The 18,239-nt window shown below is 39.4% G+C and overlaps 1 pseudogene; it reads right to left on the minus strand.

Annotated features, from left to right (window-relative positions):
* Positions 1-667: 667 nt before the first annotated feature.
* Positions 668-14,800, minus strand: LOC124934110 (annotated as a pseudogene).
* Positions 14,801-18,239: the final 3,439 nt, after the last annotated feature.

The raw sequence follows: 18,239 nt of genomic DNA on the forward strand, positions 1-18,239 counted from the left end.
TTGTAACAGTTGTAACGACCAAGAGTAATGCAATAGTGATCAATCTTCTTTTATATCTAATGTGACTCTAAAATTATTAGTCCAAGAATTGAACATAATCTTAATAATGACATTCCTATAATGACAATCTCATTAAACACCATATTGAGACACTTAACCCTCCATTAAGCATCATCCATACACCATATTGAGACACTTAACCCTCCATTAAGCATCATCCATAAAAGTTAATCGAGGCCTTATCCCTGCAATGAATCTGAATTCACAATGACTCTTTTCTAAAGAATACATATTGAACTTCAAATGATACAACCCAAATGGCAGACAACCATTTTTACATCTAATAAGCATGTTAACAAATTATCATCCAAATTTAGTGTACAATTCTAAAGAATATATATTGAACTTCAAATGATACAACCCAAATGGCAGACAACCATTTTTACATCTAATAAGCATGTTAACAAATTATCATCCAAATTTAGTGTTACAAAATTTTAAATTGATTAGGATAATTATTAAGACATTAAATTCGTATTATATTTCTCTTTAAAATAATTATTCTTTTGACATATTTAAATGAGTGTAATGATGCTACTACTAATAACAATAATGAGAAAAAAATATAACCTATAACTTATTCCTCAATTATAAATAAAAAAGAAGATTGAATCATAAATTTCTAAAAGAATAAAATAGCTATTTCAATTACTACCAGAAAAAAAGAAAAAAAGAATATAATTAAATAAAAGAATAAAATGAAATAGAAAAATGTGGAGTATAAAGATTACGATTATGCCCTTAATAAGGAACATTCAGCGGGCAACCCTAAAGGGAACCTGTTGGTGTCATTGCAGTAATTATAAACCACGTAGTTATTCTGCACCCATCTCATCTTCTCTTGGCCGGTCGTGTCCATCTGCTGATTGAGCCAGGCATTGCCACTTGAGACAGAGGACGAGTCGGTGCAAGACGACTTTCCGGCGGCAGCGGACCAGACGCAGGCGGTGGCGTCGTTGAAATTGCGGTAAAAGGCGGTGAATGGAGCGTTGGTCCAATCCGTCTTGACAAGTCCACCTCTGGTTGCCCAATCATCGGCGTTCCATAGGCTTGAATAGATCCTCATAGGCTGGTTCTTTAAGTAGGGAACGCCGATGGACTCTGCGTTCTTGAATTCCCTAATGGGTATTCCGTCGACTGAGAATCTGTTGTTATTAATAATAAGATTATTATTATTATGAGTATGTATGTATGTGTTAAAGATTGTATTACATTTACACATACATAATTCGTTGTGGGTTCCATAAGATTGAATAGGTGTGGAAATCTGCTGTTGGATCGAACCAGAGGTAGAATTGTTGCTTTCTGTTTCCTTTTCCTTGACTGAACACATTGGTGTGAAGAATGTAAGGGTCGCCGCTCAGATTCCCCAAGAATTCGAAATCTATTTCGTCCCAAGTCGATCCAGGCGATTTCAACTGCACCCAATATTTACAATTCATTGTAAGATCATGAATTAACTAGTAGTAGATGATTTGTTTGTTTGTTTTTGGGAAAAACAACTTAGCGTCATTTCATTAAAAATTCTCAAAAACGGGAAAATTGTTTGTATGTTTGTTAATGATAGAAAAATTAAGTAAGTTAATTTTTAAAACCGGACACTCATTACAAGTTTTGAATATTTATTCTAATCAAAAAGGGAGAAATTGATAGAAAAATTAAGTAAGTTAATTTTCAAAACCGACCACTCATTACAAGTTTTGAATATTTATTCTAAATAATCAAAAAGGGAGAAATTGATAGAAAAATTAAGAAAGTTAATTTTTGGAACCGGCCAGACGAACTAAACAACTGTTAACTCTCATGTGCAGGTACAGATCAAAACCATATGAACCGGTTGGGACATCATAAACCGGTTGCTGTTATACTTCAAAGAAATCAGTTCCAAGTGATCAAGTTAAAGATCAGAGGAACCGGTTTTTACCTTCTCAAGCGACCGGTCAGCAAAGACAAAATCTTACACACCAGCCGGATCATACAGCACAAGACACAAAAACCGGAAGATTCAAACTTCAAGAGTGACGTACCATGACGAAAGAAACGTGTCTTGAAAGAATAAAAGAAGATCGGATCCGATCGGAAGCATGCGAGGAAAGCAATGATGCTTTATTGATCCGAAGTTGACAACCTGAGGTGCATGTCCAACACGTGTCCAAGTTGCTGATTCATGTGAGGCTGCTAGTCTTTTCGACGAATAGGTTCCTGGAGATGTCCAAATCTGAAAACCGGCTATGTCATCTTCTGCTCAGAGCTGCCTGCATGACCGCCAGATGTTGAGGAAGGTGAAGCGTGCAAGCAACCTCTCTGCACCAGGCGTGATAACGATCAACCAATCCAAAGGAGAGAGAAGAAAAGAGACCGTTGGCTCTTCTCAGCTATAAAAGGAAGACGAAACGTCTTCATTCAAAAAAGTCGCAAGTCGCAAGTCACAAAAGCAAGTTACAGATTACGAATAGCATTAAGTTAGAGAGATAAACTTCTATATTCCAAAACCGGTGTGTCTAAAACCGGAAGCTTTCTATATTGTGTTGTGTTGAGTTGTTGTATTACATCAAAGAGTAATGTTTGGTGTAACCGGCGAGTAGCGAAGTTGGGCTCGACCGGAGGTATTGTGATAACTATAAAAGTTAGTGGAGATCCTTCTCATAATCTGAGAAGAAGGGGTGACGTAGGAGAGTTTGCTCTGAACATCCATAAAAATCCTTGTCTCGTGTTCTTTCGTTGCTTTCATTATTTACTTTACATAACCTCAAACTAATCATACACTTTAAACCGGTCACTCAAATCCATAAAACAAACTCCTCCTAAAACATCATCTAAAGTCGCAAACGTTGCTTCAACCTGAAACAGACATTTCCGCCCTTGAACCCGGTTCAAGAGTCTGTGACAGTTTGTGCAGTGCTGAGAACGGTTTTAGTCTCTAACCGGACTATCACCAAAGTGTGTTGTGTGTTGTAAGCGGCCACCCTTCCTGAAACCGGAAACACCCCGGTCCTCCAAGGGCATCCCCGATCCTAACAAATGGTATTAGAGCGAGGTTCTTAGCACTCAAGCAACCAAGGAAGCATGACCCACAGCGACAAGCCGCCAATGCTAAACAACGAAGCGTTTAGCAGTTGGAAGAAACATATGTATCTACATCTGATTACATTAGATGATGAGATGAGTCGAGTCCTGAAAGAGGGACCGATCAAGATCAACAAGGAGGCAGACCTATGGACGAATGAAGATCGAAGACGGAGTAACCTGGACAACCATTACATGAGACACATCTACAAGGCTATAGATGATAACACTTTGAACAAAATATCAGAGTGTGAAAATGCAAAGGAAGCCTGGGAAACGATCATTCAGATCCATGAGGGAAACGAAAGAACTAAGGAGAACAAAATCTTGGTGGTTACACATAAATATGAAAACATAAGGATGAAACCAGGGGAAAACATGAAGGAATTCAGCAACCGGTTCACCAGTGTAGTCAACGAGCTTCAAACACTCGGAAAGAAGTATGACAACCGAGAAGTAATCATCAAAGCCCTAAGATCTCTGCCAAGCACGTGGGATATCAAGACCATGGTGATGAGGGAATCGAGCACCCTTGGGCAGATGAAGTTGCATGATGTGTTCGAGGATCTAAAAGCCTACGAGTTCGAGATCAAGTCTCGGATCGAAGACGAAGCATCCACATCAACCGCAACCAGAGCTTTGGTTACATCAGTGGAACCGGCGGCTCAAGTATCAACCGTTCCGGCTCCAGTCAAAAACACCGATCAAATCACTGAAGATGTGATGGCGATGCTAGATCAGAAATTCGGGAAATTCATGAAGAAGAGCCAGTCACCATCTAACAATGATTTTAATTATAACTATGTAGATAAATCAAACAAAAGATGTTATAACTGTGACGGTTTTGGACATTTCAGGTCAGAGTGTAGAAAACCAAGAAGAGACGATATAAAACCGGAAGGAAACTATCAAGGAAACAACTATCAGGGGAACAACTACCAAAGCAACCGGTACCAGGGAAACAACTACCAAGGGAACAATTACCGGGGAAATAACAACCAACGAAACGACTACCGGAGAAACGATGATCAACATGCTGACGAAGGAAAAGAGATTCAGAAAGCGCTCATTGCATCCGACGGTGGAAGCGAGTGAGCATACTCCGATAATGAAGACGGTGAAGAAAAAGTAACATGCTTCATGGCAAATGACGAAGAGGTATTTGATTTCTCTTCTGACGAGTTTACCAAAGAAGATCTGGTTTCTGCACTCAACCAAATGGTTGCTGAGTTCAGAAACATATCTGCATACATACCAACTCCAATAGAATCTAAAATCGAACAATCAAATGATGTATATGATAAAATCTGTGAAACCAAAATGTATGAACCGGATGAACTATTCTCCGATAATGAGAAGACAGTTCAACCGGTAACCGAAACCGATGAACGAGCAATGTACGTCACTGCTGCGTGGGAGAGATCACGACAAACGGTAAAACAAATGTGTAACTATAAAAGACACCCGAAGTGTAGGTGTGGTATCGGTTACGAACCAAATAAACAAAACGAATCAAAACAGCCTAACAGGATAAAACTCACGAAGAATAATCTTCCGTTTATAAAATTTGTCAAGAGTTCACAAACCGAAAATGAATTAAAACCGGAAGAAACGCTTAAATATGTAAGTCCTACCGAATCCGAAAAATGGCTTCATCCTGAGAGAAGGAAAGACAACCGGAAACAGAATAAACCGAATAAAACTCGACATCAAAGAAACTCATCACAACATAAGGCATTCTTGAGCAACAGCCAAGAAGTTAAGCCAAATATTATAAAAACAGATACCGGGAAAGTGATCCGACTTATTCAAGTCTGGATCACAAAGGGACTAATCAACCATGGACCCAACTGAATGTGGGTACCAAAAAGGTGTAAATAATTGTTTGTTGCAGGTTAGGAGGAGCAACCGGCTAAAGAATTCAGAATGGTATCTGGACAGTGGATGTTCAAGGCATATGACCGGAAACAAGGAGCTACTAACCGACATCAAGTACGAAACCGGAGCAATCATCACATTCGGGGACAACTCGAAAGGTAAAACCGTGGGCAAGGGTAAGATTGTCCATGGTGATCTATCCATAAGTAATGTATTATTGGTAGAAAAATTACGTTTTAACCTGTTAAGCATAAGTCAAATGTGTGATGTGGGTTACAAAGTTGAATTTCATAAAAACTCATGTTTAGTTAAAAACCAAAATAATGACATTCTGTTAACCGGTAACCGGATGGGAAACATTTACAAAGTTGATTGGAAAACTGATTTTGAAAAACCTGTGTGTATGATAGCCGGAAATGATCCAAACTGGCTTTGGCATAAACGGTTAAATCACTTGAATTTCAAAACGATTAACTTCATTTGTTCCAAGGAACTAGTTCACGGTTTTCCAAACGTTAAATTCTCAAAAGATAAAGTATGTGCTGCATGTCAAATGGGCAAAAAAGTAAAATCATCTTTCAAAAGTAAAGGAAATTATCAATCTGAACGATGCTTAGAACTCTTGCATATGGATCTGTTTGGTCCGGTCAAAGTAACTAGTTTAGGAGGCATGCATTATACTATGGTAGTTATTGATGATTATTCCAAATTTACTTGGGTTACATTTCTAGCTTCTAAAAATCAAGCAACTCCAAACCTGATTAAATTGATTTTGAGAATACAAAATGAAAAATCCATTCGAGTGAACAAAATCAGAAGTGATAGAGGAACTGAGTTTATAAACAACAACTTAACTACTTTTCTTGATGATTCCGGTATTAGACACGAGTTGTCTAGTGCCAGAACTCCTCAACAAAATGGCCTGGCTGAGAGAAGAAACCGAACTCTCAAGGAAGCCGCAAGGTCAATGATAGCTGATTCGGGTATTGCTCAAAAGTTTTGGGCTGAAGCTATCAATACCGCTTGCTATACACAAAATCGATCTTTAGTAACTAAACGGTTTTCTAAAACTCCTTTTGAAATTTACTTTGATCAAATTCCAAGTGTACGGTATTTTCAAATTTTTGGTAGCAAATGTTTTGTTCACAATAACGGCAAGAATTACTTGACCGCTTTTGATGCAAAATTTGATGAGGGAATAATGTTGGGATATTCAGCTGTAAGTAAAGCCTACAGAATATACAATACTAGGACTTTAACAGTTGAAGAAACCGCACACGTTGTTTTCGATGAATCGGTTGAACGAAACACTGCATTACCCTTCGACCTTCGCAACAGAGTGGAAAATTTTAATATCTATTCTGATGATGAAGACGAGGTTCCGGTTTTTAGACGATTTGTCAAGGACCAAGCGGTTGATGCTGAACCTCAGCCTGATCAAGCTGCTTTACGGCAGAAAGTTGACGCTTCAGTTTCTACTTAAGAAATCGGTCGGTCTGACTCTGGTCAACCTACCGATCAGTCTAACCTTGATCAGCCAACCGAAAGCTTGATAGACACGTCTCGGATTAACCTCAGAAGGAACAAAAATCATCCTCTTGAACTAGTAATAGGTAACATATCCTCACCCGTCCGAACTAGGCAACAAAATTTGGATCACTATGAAAACTCTGCTTTCATATCACAAATTGAGCCGAAAAAGGTGGATGAAGCATTGTCAGATCCAGATTGGATCTTAGCAATGCATGATGAATTAAACGAGTTTGAGAGAAATAAAGTCTGGTACCTAGTTCCCAAACCGAAAAATAAACCGGTTATAGGTACGCGATGTGTATTCAGAAATAAACTCAATGAAGACGGTTTAGTTACGAGGAACAAAGCCCGGTTAGTGGCTCAAGGCTATAAACAGGAAGAAGGCGTTGATTTTGAAGAATTATTTGCCCATGTAGCTAGACTTGAGGCCATTAGAATATTTTTGGCATATGCAGCTTTTAAAAACTTCAAAGTTTTTCAAATGGATGTTAAGAGTGCTTTTCTAAATGGTAAGGTAAATGAAGAGGTGTACGTTAATCAACCTCCAGGTTTCAAAAATCCAGAACACGAAAATCATGTTTACCGGCTAAATAAAGCCCTTTACGGTTTGAAACAAGCTCCAAGAGCTTGGTATGATACTTTGACACAATTTTTATTTGATCACAAATTCACAATAGGTTCGGTAGACAAAACACTTTTCAAATTTGAAAGAAAGGAACAAATCTTACTTGTTCAAATTTATGTTGATGATATCATATTCGGATCAACGGATCCAAAATTATGTGACAAGTTTTCGAAAATGATGACTGATAGATTTCAAATGAGTATGATGGGAGAATTGAGTTTCTTTTTAGGACTTCAGGTTAAGCAAATTGAAGCCGGAACCTTCATAAGCCAACCGAAGTACACAACCGAACTGCTGAAGAAGTTTGGGATGGATACATGCGCCGAAGCGGCTATGCCAATGAGTCCTTCCGTAAGGCTGGACAAAGATGATGATGGTCAAGCCGTTGACATCACAGCATATCGAGGAATGATCGGATCACTGCTATATCTAACAGCCAGTCGACCTGACATTTTGTTTGCGGTCGGAGTGTGCGGAATGTTCCAAGCAAATCCAAAGCAATCTCATTATACGGCGGCCAAAAGAATTCTAAAATATCTAAAGGGAACTCAAGAAGTGGGAATTTGGTATCCAAAAGACTCAAGTTTCAACCTCATAAGCTACTCAGATGCCGATTACGCAGGATGCAAAATCGATAGAAAGAGCACAAGTGGAACCTGTCAGTTTCTAGGCGACCGGTTAGTCACTTGGAACAGCAAGAAACAAACATCTGTTGCAACATCAACTGCAGAGGCAGAGTACATAGCGGCTGGAAGCTGCTGTGCACAACTTCTCTGGATCCAACAGTAACTAAGGGATTTCGGGATAGAGGCCAAAGAATCTCCAATCTTCTGTGACAACACCAGCACCATAGCGATTACATACAATCCGGTGTTGCACTCAAGAACAAAGCATATCGATATCCGACACCATTTCATCCGGGAGCATGTTCATGAGAAACACATCCGGCTGGAATATGTCTCGACCGAGCAACAAGTAGCGGATATATTTACAAAACCGCTACAGGAAACTAAGTTTTCTCACTTTCGAAATATTTTGGGACTTACTAATCTTAATCAATTGATATCATGATTATGCATGCATGTGAAAACCGGGATATGTGCTCAGGGAGAAGCTCTCGCTTCTCAAACCATATTCAATTAGGCCATTGATAAATAAAATATTCTAACCTGGAGGAAGTCTCCGGTTATGCCCGATTACTTCATAATTGCAAATCACATGTATACTTACTATACGATTGAAATAACCAGGTTTAAGTGGATAAGATAAATTCAAAAATGAACAAATGTTGACATAAATCAACGTTTCTTCACAATCGGAATAAAATATCCTACTAAAACCGGTCATGGAAAACCGCTTAGTACAAATGCATTCTGGTCTGATGGAATGAACTTCTCCGGCTAACCTGGGATGACTGACTGAGTTTTCATGCAAATTTTGAAAAATGAAGCCTGTAATCAATAAAAACAAGTCTACCACAATCGAAATGACGACATGTGTCCATCATCAAGAGAGGGAGACTCACATCTTGTCAATCGATATTTGTCATCATTATTATCTTGGTAATAATTAGATTTTATCTTGGAAATAAACATTAGTTACTTCAACAAGTTAAAGTCTATTAAATGACTGATGACATCATCAAGCATGCTTAAAACTCATTAATCTAGCCGAACCCCTGGCTATATAAACCACCCTTAAACCTTCACAAAACTTCACAAGATTACTATTCACAAGTATCATTCTTGAGATAAACCCTCTCTCTCAAGAACATGAACACCAACTCCCTAGCAAAGAAAATTCTATTGGCAAATTTTAATTCAATCTACCAATATGAAGATCACGAAGTCAAAGAAATGTTCTTAGCCATAGAAAGAAGCGGGCTAAGAAGCTTCCTCGAAAACAGATTCATTCTTGACTACCTAGTAGTCGAAGAATTCTTCCAGACCGGAAAAGAAGTGCATCGAGACATAATCGTTGCACAAGTCTACGGTCAAAAGTTCTTATTTAGCGAGACGGATTTCGCTGTATACTGCGGTTTGCCCAATGAAGGGGTAACCGACTTAACATACTCCCCGGTGACCATGGAAAAGATGTGTCGCCGGTTCTCAGGATCTGACATCCCGGTTAAACCCTGGGGTGCTAAAAGCCAACTTTCTCATAAGTACCAGCTTCTCTGTGAGATTCTGGGAAAGTCCGTCTTGGGCAGAGAGAAAAGTTACTACTACACCCAAAGGCTCTTCGAGATGATGATCGCTGTAACGGTTGGGACACCGGTTAACTGGTCCTGGATCATCTTCAGTAACCTGAAGAAGATGCTCCTCTCCAACAAAACCGGCTACGCTCCTCAACTAAGCGGTTTCTGTGCAAGTCTGGACATCCACTCCGGACCATTCGTAACTCTCCATCCAAGGCATGTGCTCACCAAGGAAAGAGTACAAGAGATGATCGACCGGTGGGAAGCAGTCAAGGCTAGAAGAAATCAAGCAGCTGAGTCATCTAACGTCTAGCCTGTCCTTTTCCTTTGCTCTACTTTATTTCCTTTCCAAAACCGGTAATTTTGCTGTACTACCGGTTTTGTACATCAATCAATGAATCAGATTTCCTTCCTCTTTTAAGTCAAAACTTAAAAATCATAAATGATCAAATATTCAATGTGCCGTATCAAAATAAAATCAAATCTCTTGGAAACAGAAACTCTCATTATCAAAAAGCATGCCTGACTTGTTTCGACAAGACATGCCTTTATTCTCTTGGAAAATCACAAAGTCATTAATGACTAGACATAAACGGCTAGATTTTTCAAAATATCCTCATTAAATGCTCTCAACCGTTCCAAGCTATAAAAGGAGGTTCATTCCTCCATTTTCAAAACACGCTTCCAGTACTCCTTCTCTCTAAAACTTCAGAAAATCCTTCTAAACCTCCCTCACTACTCATCATAATGTCGGCCGAACTCAGAAATACCCTTATCGTCGATTTTGAAGACATCAAAGATAGTGCATACTATGAATGTATCTTTCAACATATCATAGATTCGGGGCTCCAAGGCTTTCTTAAAGGTTCAGACACTATCCTCGTGGAGGAGGTGTGCGAATTTTTCAACAACGGTCATGTTCTAGATGATGGCAGCATTCGCACCATCGTCGACGGTCAATTCCTTCAGTTTACCGAAGAGGAATTCGCCAACTTCTTTCACCTTCCGACCGAAGGTTTTTCGGATTTCCCAACGCCGTTCCTACCGGCTAAGGAAGACTTCTTCCAGATTTTCTCCTCTTCCAACGCTCCGATCAAGGACTTTGAGAAGAAAGAAACCCTCGCTCCTCACTACCAAGTCCTGCATGACTTGGTTCAAAGGTCTATCATGGGCCAAATGCCTAACCAAAACTATAACCGGGAGGCATTCGACATCATGATAGCCATCATTCGAAACTCGTCGATCAACTGGGCAACCTACCTCTTCAACAAATTAAAGCGGCTCATGACCGCTGCAAGGGGAAGGACCAATTTCGCTCCTCAAATCACCATGTTCCCGTTGTCCAAACGTCGCAACCTTGGAACCGATGTTCCAGTTGGACCATCCAACACTATCACCATACTCATGAAGAAGTAACCAAACAGAAGAAACCGGCAAGAAAAGCAGTTGAAACTGAAGCCCCACAAGAACTGAAGAGGAGGAAGAAGGCGGCTGAAAGGAAGAGTTCCAACAAACCGGCGGACTCCGAGAAAACTCTTTCCTCGGATAATCCATCAGAAAGAACCGCAGACGTCTTCCAACCCATTCCCATCAACACTGTTGTTCCTACCCCTGTTCCATCTAATTCTCCAAGGCAAACCGAATCCTCGGGGAGCCAAGAAAACAAGTCAGTTTCCAAGGAGGAAGCAGAGGTGAGCGTTCACTCTGAAACCTCCAAGTCACCAAGCAAACGAATTGAAGAGGTAATAGCAAACGTGGGCTTAAATACCTCTGAAGCAATTGAGGATGTAGTCCAAGACATTGCAAAGGAAACCGAAGAGGACGATGTGTCAAGTCGTCGCAAGACAGTTGATCAGGTTGAGATACCTGATCAGAGTGAAGAACAACCGGTCGAAGAAACGGCCAAAACAGCAGACATTACACCTCCGCTCAGGAGGGTAATCTTGAAGAACAGGAACCATCCGGTTCCGCAGGAGGCAAGACAGCTCCAGAAAACCAATCGGCTCAAGATGGGCCATCTAACTCAGCCACAATACCTGAAGGTTCTGTTCAGGTCAACAAAGGAAAAGGGGTTCTTATCGAAGATTCAACGGTAACAGGAAAAGGTACGCTGCAAACCGGTCCTCAACTAGAAGTCATAACCGGGGACGAGGTTATCTTTACCGCAGAACAAGAAGATGAAGTATTCGAGGAACTTCTCAGGGACATGAACAAAGGTGCAAATGATGCATTAGCTCCATACCTCATGTGGGTGAAGCTCAGGTGTGAAACAAAGTTATCCGACATGGCTCCAGGACTGAGTGGCAACAGGCATTGGGACAGGCTCATCAGGCTGGAAGAGAGGGCCCTCCAGTTAGCTCACACCGATCTTACCCAACCAGCTTTCAGTAAAACCGCAGTACTTCTTGAAAATGCTCGGTTACAAGTAGTGGAGAATGCTTTTCAAGAAACTAAAGGAGCGACGCTAAACCCGATTGAAATGAGAATGGCCGAACGGTTCATTGCGGTGCGAGAAAAGCTCGTACAAAATCTCGATCTTTTTGATATGCAGTGGAGGAAAGGTTGCCGAAGCCAACTCAATAATGCCGACTTATATCAAAGTAAGCCATTCTATGCGGTCGGTGAGACATCCGGAACGACGGAAAACCTGGGACAAGACTCTTCTCAAACTGCTAAGGCTCCGGAAATCGATCAAATAAAGCAAGCGGTGGTTGAGACAGTTGACTCATGCCTTGGAAGTTATAAAACCGCAACCGATGAGAGGATTGTAACGGCTGAAACTAACCTGTCAAACTCTATAAAGTCCATGATAGATACGGCTATGCAGACCTCAGTCAAAACCTTGATCGCCGAGTCCATCCAAACCGCAACCGCTCCATTATTAGACATGCTGCAGGCAATGGCCATTCAAATTGGGGAGATGTCCAAAGTCCAAGTCAGCACAACTCAAACACAAATCGAGTCGGATGCTGAAACTGCTAAGAGGCTGCAAGAGGAAGAAATGGAAAGGGAACGGGTGCAGAAGGAGATTGAAGACAAAGACTATGAGCTTGCCCAAAAGTGCAACGAGGAGGAACATGCCAACATCCAGAAACTCCCACCGGTTCAACCATCCCATTCAATGGACACAAGGAATAAGAAGAAACGGAGCGCGGTTGCGAAAGTACTCAAGCGGGCAGAACAAAGAGCAGTTGTACCAGTCGTGCTAAATGTGCAACCGCTTGATGAAGAAGAAGAAGACTCTGAGGAACTTCACCAGCGGAAGAGAAGGGCAACTGCAGGCTCAAACGCAACTCCATGCTTCAAACCTATTACTGCTCCACCGCTTCCTCCACCAAAGCCAGTATGTGCCAGTTTTGGGTTCAGCAAAAAGACTCCCGGTCATTCAAGCGTATGGGCCGGAATGCTAATTGATGCTGAAAGACGTGAGAGGGAGTGGAAGGCAAGAGAAGAAGAAGAAAGAAGACAGCTTGAGAAAGAACTGGAAAAAGAGCTTCACAAGAGGGGGCCATCCAAGCCTTAATCTCTCTTTATTTCCTTCAAAACAATTTATGTTTAATTATGACTCAGAACTTGGTTATTTTATTTTTCTGATAGTTTCCACATACATTTTTGGAAAATCAAACACATGCTTTTGAAACATCTTCTTCCAACAGAAAATAATTAAAACGCTAAACAAGCTTTTCAAAACCGACCACTCATTACAAGTTTTGAATATTTATTCTAAATAATCAAAAAGGGAGAAATTGATAGAAAAATTAAGTAAGTTAATTTTCAAAACCGGCCACTCATTACAAGTTTTGAATATTTATTCTAATCAAAAAGGGAGAAATTGATAGAAAAATTAAGTAAGTTAATTTTAAAAACCGGCCACTCATTAAAAGTTTTGAATATTTATTCTAAATAATCAAAAAGGGAGAAATTGATAGAAAAATTAAGAAAGTTAATTTTTGGAACCGGCCAAACGAACTAAACAGTTGTTAACTCTCATGTGCAGGTACAGATCAAAACCATATGAACCGGTTGGGGTATCATAAACCGGTTGCTGTTATACTTCAAAGAAATCAGTTCCAAGTGATCAAGTTAAAGATCAGAGGAACCGGTTTTTACCTTCTCAAGCGACCGGTCAGCAAAGACAAAATCTTACACACCAGCCGGATCATACAGCACAAGACACAAAAACCGGAAGATTCAAACTTCAAGAGTGACGTACCATGATGAAAGAAATGTGTCTTGAAAGAATAAAAGAAGATCGGATCCGATCGGAAGCATGCGAGGAAAGCAATGATGCTTTATTGATCCGAAGTTGACAACCTGAGGTGCATGTCCAACACGTGTCCAAATCTGAAAACCGGTTATGTCATCTTCTGCTCAGAGCTGCCTGCATGACCGCCAGGTGTTAAGGAAGGTGAAGCGTGCAAGCAACCTCTCTGCACCAGGCGTGATAACGATCAACCAATCCAGAGGAGAGAGAATAAAAGAGACCGTTGGCTCTTCTCAGCTATAAAAGGAAGACGAAACGTCTTCATTCAAAAAAGTCGCAAGTCGCAAGTCACAAAAGCAAGTTACAGATTACGAATAGCATTAAGTTAGAGAGATAAACTTCTATATTCCAAAACCGGTGTGTCTAAAATCGGAAGCTTTCTATATTGTGTTGTGTTGAGTTGTTGTATTACATCAAAGAGTGAGTTTTGGTGTAACCGGCGAGTAACGAAGTTGGGCTCGACCGGAGGTATTGTGATAACTATAAAAGTTAGTGGAGATCCTTCTCATAATCTAAGAAGAAGGGGTGACGTAGGAGAGTTTGCTCCGAACATCCATAAAAATCCTTGTCTCGTGTTCTTTCGTTGCTTTCATTATTTACTTTACCTAACCTCAAACTAATCATACACCTTAAACCGGTCACTCATATCCATAAAGCCAACTCCTCCTAAAACATCATCTAAAACCGCAAACGTTGCTTCAACCTGAAATAGACATTTCCGCCCTTAAACCCGGTTCAAGAGTCTGTGACAGTTTGTGCAGTGCTGAGAACGGTTTTAGTCTCTAACCGGACTATCACCAAAGTGTGTTGTGTGTTGTAAGCGGCCACCCTTCCTGAAACCGGAAACACCCCGGTCCTCCAAGGGCGTCCCCGATCCTAACAGTTAACTTACGTAGTAGGCGGTGACGGTGCCTGCGGAGTTCCCGGAGACGAGTTTGATCTGCATATCGATTTTACCGAAGAGGTATTGATTCTTGGACTGAAAACCGGAGCCGGAGGGCTGATCAAGGGAGAGACTCGGAAGGTCTCCATTGTTGAGTATTTTTGCTCTGCCGTCGCCCCAGGTTATGTCTACCTTCTAGTTGAAGTTTGCGCTGCATACATCTATACTCAAAATTACGAAAGCGAAGCTCAGTACGAAGAAGAGCATGATTAGTGATGATGAAGAAGAAGCCATTGAATTGAATTGATATTGATGGATGTTATAATATATTGATTGATATGATGAGAGAAGTAGTAGTATTTATAGTTGTGTTGATCATTGAGAAAGGGAAAGAAAGATAAAGAAGATTCCAGGTTCATTCCATGAAAGCTGAAGCTGCAAACAGCTGTGTTCCTCCAACAGTCGTTACTCCCTCGCTTGTTACGCGTAACCGAAATCGCGTTATTACCTTTATCTTTTTCTTTATTTATAATATATTCACCATATTTATGCATATATATTGTGAAATCATTTTAAGGTAGAAATGATTTTTTTTTTTAATCATTATATCTTCATCTAGTTATATATATAAATACAAATCATCTAATTTAGTGAAAAAATATTGGGTGTTTGTTCCCTACATATTTGGCAATCTAGGGCAACTTCAAAACAGAGATGAGAATATGATGTATCTTTTAAATAAAAAATATGAAGAGGGATTAATAATTTAATAATTTTTGGGGAAGAATATTACGAGAGGTAAGTTGTCATTTGTAATGTAATGCATGGATGCCAAAATGATGGAGGTTAAGAAGCGTACAAATTTTTTATTTTTATTTTCCATTTTGAGGTGATGTGTGAGGGCATGAAAAACAAAAAGAAAGACAATGATGTTTACAAAATTCCTAAAAAGGCTTGTTATTAAATTATTTATCTTTATCACAATGAATGTTTTTTTTATGTTCCTTTCAAACTGAGTGCGAATAAACGTTATAAAATTTAAGAACGTAGAATATGCATCACATATATTGGACAAAGGAAATGTTCAAAAACATAAAATAATTATCTAATAATAATGTATATCGATGATCAGAAAAACTCAAAACAAGATATGTACATAAATTAGTGTGAATAATCTCAAATGACATAAGAGTAAATGAATTTGAAAAAAAGACAAGCTTAATATGTTTTTCTAGAGGACATGAATGACAAATTTTATAATCGTCTATCACATCTTTGTAGATTGTCAATATTGCATTGGATATTAATTCAAATTGACTGATATTTTTACACAATATGCATAATACTTATGTTAGAAAGGAGTCAACAATAGCAGGGGGTTGACCAAGTATTGTTAACCGCGTCGACATACACTTTGATATTATCTATGTTAGAAGATAATATCTATTTCTATTCTTCACAAGTATTCACAAACTCTTCACAAGAACTTCTCTAAAAATCGAAGTTCATCAAAATACTGGAAGCGCCTCTCCAAAAACCGAAGTGAACATAATACCGGAAGCGCTTCTCCAAAAACCAAAGTCAATCAAAATACCGGAAGCGCTTCACCAAAAACCAAAGTGAACATAATACCAGATGCGTTTCTCCAAAAACCGAAGTGAATCAAAATATCAGAAGCGCCTCTCTAAAAACCAAAGTGAACATAATACCGGAAGCGCTTATCTAAAAACAGAAGTGAACATAAAAATACTGGAAGCGTTTCTCCAAAAACAGAATTGAACATAATACCGGACGCGCTTCTCAAAATCCAAGCCGATCAAAATACTGGAAGCGCTTCTCTAAAAACCGAAGTCGAACAAAATACCGGAAGCACTTCTCCAAAAACCGAAGTGAACATAATACCGGAAACACTTCTCCAAAAACCGAAGTGAATCAAAATACTGAAAGCGCTTCTTTAAAAACCGAAGTGAACATAATACCAGAAGCGCTTCTCCAAAAACGAAGTGAACATAATACCGGAAACGCTTCTCCAAAAACCGAAGTGAATCAAAATACCGAAAGCGCTTCTTTAAAAACCGAAGTGAACATAATACCAGAAGATCTTCTCCAAAAACGAAGTGAACATAATACCGGAAGCGCTTCTCCAAAAACCGAAGTGAACATAATACCGGAAGCGTTTCTCCAGAATCCGAAGTGAATCAAAATATCGGAAGCGCTTATCCAGAAATCGAAGTTGATCAAATACTGAATTTAATTTAATATTGGACTTGATTCCCATTTCGGTTTTCTTCACTTTGAACCTACATAGAATCAATTTAACACAAATCAGTCTTATTGATACACTTATAATTAATAAAAGACTTTAACCTAACAATTTCTTTTTTTTTTATTTAAGCTAAATTATCAAAACCCAATAGAATCATTATATTAAATGTCCTAGATTAATTTAATCTAACAATTTCTCTCTTTTTGATTATTTAAACTAAATTATCAAAACCCGATAATTTTATAACGTTGATTAATTATCCTAAGATAATTAGCGACTTTAATATAACAATTTCTCCCTCTTTGATTGTTTAGAATAAATTATCAAGTCAATGCCATATATCTAGCAATTTCTCCCTTTTTGATTGTTTATCATAAAAATGATCAAAACAAGTAATTGATTATATCTTAAACATGTATTAGTCAATTTTCCCTGTTTGATAATGAAGTCAAAAAATAAAATTAGTCAAGAACATAAATTCAACAATATCAGTTCAAAGAGTTCATAAATAAAAGGGCAGAAATTACAGAATTTTAGGATCCCTTTTTAGTTATTTCGTCAATATCCCCCATGACTTTAGCAATGAAACTTCTAGGGCCATGATCACCAGAGTCACATCCACGTCCTCTTCCTCGTTGATTCTGTCTTCCTCTTTGTGGATCATGATCAGGTGGAGGGATGCTATGACCGCTTCGAGTCAACTTGCGTCTGGAACGAGAGCTACGAGGGTAAGAATTCCCCCGGTTTGTCATTTCTTGCAAAGTAATATCGTCAGGATCATCAACTTCAGCAGATTGTTCAGCAGCCTGAATAGCTACATTCTCCTCATCTTGAAATCTACGCGCAGCTGCATCAGCTTCTTCCATTTTCTCCAATTCAACAGCTTTTAGAGATTTAGCGATTTCCATCATTTGAGAAGAAAAAAGGTCAACTGAAGATTTAGTCTCTCCATGAAGAGTGAGATTCGTGCCAAAAAGAGATTCCATCCTGGATAGTTGTTGTCTCATCACAATAACTCTTGCGTGTTACCCACAACATTTCCGTCTATTATCCTATGAGCCATAGCTAGCTCAACATGCACAGCCGAAGATGATGCATACAATCTCTCTATGTGTTGCAACCTTGAGTTAAAGGATTGTAAGGTCTCCTGCCACGGAGCCAGAGGCTCCATGACGATTTGGCAGATGTCCACTATTCTTGGAGACTCCTTTTCAGAATGAGAAGGGATAGAGAGGTGGGAGCCAACATGGACAAAACTAAGAGGTGCAAGACGAGAACTGAACTGAATGGGTAATTCTGGTTCTGCGTTCCGGATTAGACATTGAGAATGAGGTACATAAATTATTTCTTGAGAACCGACCTCATCTCCAAGAACCTCATTGCTCAGTTTACGGATACAACCAAAAATTTCTTTGGAGTTGACAGACATACCAGGAAAAGAGTTAGCAAGAGTTGGCTTCTTGGATT

This window comes from Impatiens glandulifera, chromosome 4, assembly GCF_907164915.1.
Source record: "Impatiens glandulifera chromosome 4, dImpGla2.1, whole genome shotgun sequence".
Classification (NCBI taxonomy): Eukaryota; Viridiplantae; Streptophyta; class Magnoliopsida; order Ericales; family Balsaminaceae; genus Impatiens; species Impatiens glandulifera.